Raw genomic sequence first — 5,497 nt, 5'->3', positions numbered from 1 at the left:
ATGTCCGTGCACATGACGGGAATGTGGCTCTTTCCTTGCCGGCCACTGGTTTCCCCACCTGCCCTGGACAAGCAGCACGGGCAGGGAACCGACTGCCCTGGGCAAGGGGATGAGAGCCATGATCCGGCCACCTTCCCCTTGCATGATGGTGGCATCTCACAGCTTCTCACCAAGACCTGGATTTCATCCCAGCAAGTGGTCCACATGCCCTGGGAGAGGGGCAGGAGCAAGGGAGGGAGCGTGTCAAGGCCCCATGGAGCTGGGACGGGGCAGAGGGACCACGCTCCCGCAGCAGAGCTGCTGGGCTTCCCTCTGGCTTGGGGACCCTCGAGCTGATGCCTGGAGATAGTAGAAGCTCAAGGGGCACAGAAAACAGCCTAACAAAGGTCCCTGCATAACAGCTAATTGCAGGGCCTTGCCAGATCCATCTTACTTCATGCCAGGATAATGAATGTGGGCTATTGAGGAAGGGGTATCAGGGAAGAGGGCTCGGTTTGCTTTTCCCCTTCAAAATCCCACTGGGAGTGGCAGAACTTATAGGGTTTGCCCCGGTCAGCTTGCAAATTCCCCACAAAGCAGCAGCTCACATTAACGCTGGCCCCAGTTCATGCCCATGGCCTTGGGAGCAGCACCCACATTTCCCCCCAGCAGCAAGGGAAAGGGCTGAGGTGGGATGCAGCCAGGAGCAGGCAGCAGAGCCCCTTGCTGCTAGGTTATCAGGTCAAAACCAGCATCGTAAATGGGGGTGAAAACCTGTAAATACTAATTGATGCTCCACAGACATCAGGGATGAGCATCTGTTACAGATGTCCTATCCTCCTGGGCTGAGTGCTCATCCATGGTGCCAGCAGAGACCACCAGAAAGTTATCACACAGCCCTGGGAGCTGGAAACAGGCAATGTAGAGGTCCAGACCTGCTCGGAGAATTGGTGGCACTGGAGAAAAAAGGAGATTGTCTCCTACACCATCACTGCAGGCCCTTCTGGGCACTCAGATGCTGCTCTGTCAAGTGCACAGACTTGGCAAGGGCTGGGCAGCACAAGCGCTGGGAGCCCAAATCGGCACCAGATCCAACTCTTCCAGGCTCCATCCTGTGCACCAAGGAGGGCATTAACCTGGTGAGCTGCAGGCTGGGCACTGATGGGGCACACAGGCAGAGAGCCAGGCTGAGGGGGTGAGGAGATGTGGGAGCTGAAGAGCAGCCCAGCCTCGCTGGGGGCTTGGCAGAGCCTCACAGTTGAGCAGATTTGCAAGAAGCCAGGATCGGTACGGGATGCTGTGAGCAGGATGGCTCCTGGGAGAGCCCCCGACCAGCCTGCTGCGGAGGAGCTGGGGAGCACGCACACAGGGACCAGACCAGCACATGGGTCCCTGGGGGTTTTCTCCTCCAGGTCTACAGAAAATGAGCTAAGAGGCAGCAAGGAGAAGGGTCAGATTCTGCACAGACAACTAGCTAAAAGATAAGAAACAAAAGGGTAGGAATAAACCATCAGCTCTTAGGTTGCAGAGTGCTTCCCAGGGAGCAAAGGCCCACCGGTGCAGAATAGGCACAGAGCACCCAAAAGCAGGGGGAAGCGGTGGCCGGGCAAAGGCGATACCAAATAGTCCAGGGCAGCCAAAGCCAAAAAGAGCTCCAGGAACTCACGGTGCTGAGCTATAAAGCAGCAGAGGTAATGCAATGCCGAGAGGCGTGAAGATGTGCCCAGGGGAAAGCGCCCAGCACACACTCAGACTGAAAAGCAGCAAGTCAAGTGGCAGGAATTGCTAGGAAAGGATTAGAAAACAAGGCAGAAAGTGTCCTCACGGCTGTCGTAGCAACCCGCAGCACAACTACAGCCTGAAATTCATCGCCCCAAGACATTGCGGAGATCAAAGGTATAAAGTGTATTCAGAGAGGGCTAGAAAGTTAATGGTGGGTGGGTCTGTGTCAGTGCAACATGGCAGAGATTCAGCCGCCTGTGCAGAAAACTGCTGACTTCCAGGAGCAGGGAGGGCTGGGTGGAGAAGGGATACCCTGGGTTTGCCTTGTTTCTTCTACCCGCCTTAGTCTGCTGAATTGCAGCAGATTCCTCTCAAGCCAGCTCCCGTGGAATTGCTCACAGGATGCCTGTGCCACCTCCTCCTCCTCCTCCCCCAGCCATCCCCAATCCCCCCCAGCCAGGGGGACCGCAGCTCTCTCCCACACACCCAGAGGAGCTCAGTTCCATGACAGCCCACAGGATCAGCTCCCTCCCAGCAGCAATCCCTGTGACCCCCATCACCAGTGGCCTTTGTGACACTTGGACCCCGTGGGACTGCAAGGTTGAGGAAGGACCCCTACAGCAACACATCCCAGCTTTCCTCAGAGGCAACAGGCTCACCCCGTTTCATCCCAGCACTTCAGTGCAGCACCCAGTAGAAGGGCAGCAAGTCCTTGTGCTGGACATCGCCCCAAGCCCACTAACTGCTTCAGCTTTCGTGTCTTCCCACCCTGTTTTCAGTTCTCAGAGAGGAAAACCAGGGGGTGGCCACACAATGAAAGGCTTGAAAGGAGCACGAATCCTCCACAATGCAGCCACAGAGCTCCTTGTGCCATTGGGGGCAGTGGGCAACTCCACGGACGGACACAGAGATCTTACCAGCACCTGGAGCCGTGCTGGTGCCCAGAACCACAACTGACCACTGGGACTCAGGGCACCCCACACACGATTTACAGGTCAGATCTGTGGGATGTGCAGCCCACAAAGCCATACCGGCCCACTCCATCAGCCACAGTCCCACACGCCAGCATCTTAACCATCTGTACCGTACTACTCCGCTGCTGCTTTATAACCACTTATTTATTCATTCAGTAAGTGACTTGTAGATCATTATGGTCATTTATCAAACCTCCTGCCTAGCCCCAGGCAGAGAATATCACCCAAGCAACATCCTCATGTCCTCAGCATGTGGCCAGTGCAGAGCATCCCTTTGGAGGGCATCCAGCCCTGAGTCAAAAGACCCTTGGAAGTGAAGAGCTTGCAGATCCCAGGGCAGATTCTTCCAGTGACTCATTACTGTTAACTTCTGGAAATATGTCACTTATTTCCTGCCTGAACTGTTCCGGCTTCAGTTCAGCTCCTGCTAGAGCAGAAGGTCTCAACCCATGGTCTGCCAGCTCCCAGGAGCTGATGGACTACTTCTGAGGGGTCTGCAAACCAGGAGACAGACAAGCATGGAGAGCTGCAGCTCACCTGGCAGGGTCTGCACTCCACAGGGGAGGGATGTGCCGAGGGGCAGGCTGCCAATGAAGAGGAGCTCAAAGGCATTGTGCTACCTCTCCTCTTCCAGCACGGGGGCATTTTTCCTCCTAGGAAGCACTCTGTCACAGACATATCCATCTTCAGAACTGGTTTCTGCAGGAGAGCTGGTCTCCCTCCATATACCACAGCTTCAGGTGGGGGGGAAGGTTGCAAGAACATTATTGGCAAGTTGTCTTTCCTTTCTCGAAGCAGTTGGTTTTCAACCAGCTGACTCCCAAAGGGCAAGTCTCAGCTGATGGGAGGACCCCCCCTGTGCCCCCTTTCCTTCTTTCTGACCCCGCAGCCCAACACTTACGCACAGCTTTCTGACTGATGAAAAGTTGAAGTTTGCCCCTACAATATTTTACTGAGAACAATTTTATATTGTCATCAGCATCGGCTGCCACAGCAGCGAGACAAAACAGAGCTCACATTTTCCAGCTCGTGCAGATGCCAGCCTGGTTATCCCCATCCAGAAGGAACTGTACAGACATCTAGCGCTTACGGCATCCTCCTCTCCCGCTACCCTTGCACTGAGCCCTTCTCCCTCTGGTGGCAACAGGAAGGTCTGGAGACCCTCCAAGTCCTGCTGACACCACCTACGACCTGCAGAAACATATGTACATATGACAGCAACGTGTCATCTCCCAGCAGCCGAGCCCCTCCTGTCCTGGGGGACGCGATGGTCACCCCAAACTCCACGCTTCGTTTGGAAGGAGCATCTCCTCCCTGCAGCTGATATTTTGCTTGCTGCTGCTTCTTTCCAAACGCCAAAAGGAAGCAACCTAAGGCAGCAGAGAAGCTTTCAAGAAGCTGGATGGTAGCTAGCTGCTGGGGGTGTAACGCTCGGTAACAATCTGGGAAGGAGGGAGGAAGCAAAGGTTCCCTTTGTAGCGGGTGTTACACAGCCGAGGAAGAGTTATTGGATGCAGACACGCAGCGTGGTCCCCAGCGATGCAGAGCATGGCGTCTCCCTGCTGCAGAGGGGCTGACGGGCCCAGGAGCAGACACGAGCCTCCTCCTCAGCCCACTCCCCCGGGAACGGCACCCAGCATCCACCCACCCACCCACCCCTCCCTCCGCCCCAAACACCTCCAGCCCCCACCCCCGGGGCCTGCCCACAGCTCCCTGGCCAGCCGGCACCCGGGCGAGGGGCTCCGTGGGCGAGGGGCTCCGTGGCACCAGGCAGAGGGCAGCCCTGGCTTCGGGGGCAGCAGGGTCCCCCCGCCGCGGGTGCTCGCAGCCACACGAGGGTGCTGCAGCCCCACGCAGGGGAGCGCGGCGCAGCCCCCGGTCGCCCGGCGGGGTCGCGGGTGCGGGGCGAAGCCCCTCACCGTGCTGCTCTGCTCCACACCCCTCCCCACACGGGGCCAGGGACCCCCCTCCCCACACGGGGCCAGGGACCCACCCCCCCCGGCTCCGGCTCCCTCTTCCCTGGGGCTGGCACCTGCGTGGCACCCACGTCGCAAACAGGGGACACCTCACAGCTCAGCTCCGGAGCCGGGTAGGAAAAATCCGAGTGGGTGAAGTTTTCCTTGTGTCAACTTCACCCTCGCGTATGCCAGCGAGGAGCAGGGAAACACCACTACCTTTCCCCGGGGACTAACCTCTGGGATGGCCATACCTGTAGAGCTGCCTCTTCTCGCTCTCCCTTCAAGCCAAGGGAATCCCAGTTCCTCAAGAGGAACAAGGAACAAGCAAAACCCTACAGCTCGAGGTGGAAGAGCCCCACGTCTGCTAGAGGAAATGGCAGATTTTGGGAGGGCAGAGAAGGCAGAGTGACCTGTGTCACAGGAGAGATGCTCGGGGGGGGGATCTTTGTCCCAGACCCCACAAGGGGGAAGGCCTGGATGAAGAGGAGAGACCCGGGAAGCGATGCAGGCAGGTAAGGAAGGGGTAAGCCCAAAGCTTGGGGCTAGGAGGGATCCCAGGGCTGAACTGGCTGGAAGTGTGTGGGAGGGGAAGTGGCTTGCGCTGGGTCTCTGCTTGCTTTTCCCCCACCTCCAGACACCTTGGGCTCAGCAGGGTGGAGGGAAGACACGTACTGGCAGTGTGAATCATATTCAAATATTTAAAGCAGCAAACTCTGTTGTTCTGCAGTCCCAGGTGGATTTCGCAGTGTTACCATTTCAGGTTTGAGCCAGGTGTGAAAACCAAATTGTTGGCACATACAATGCACACAACAAAACCCAGAGGCTGGTAGATGCAACCACCGCCCCTGCTCTCCTGAAGCTGCG

Source organism: Ciconia boyciana, chromosome 18 (genome assembly GCF_034638445.1).
Source record: "Ciconia boyciana chromosome 18, ASM3463844v1, whole genome shotgun sequence".
Taxonomy (NCBI): domain Eukaryota; kingdom Metazoa; phylum Chordata; class Aves; order Ciconiiformes; family Ciconiidae; genus Ciconia; species Ciconia boyciana.
Note: the sequence above shows the minus strand (reverse complement) of the source record.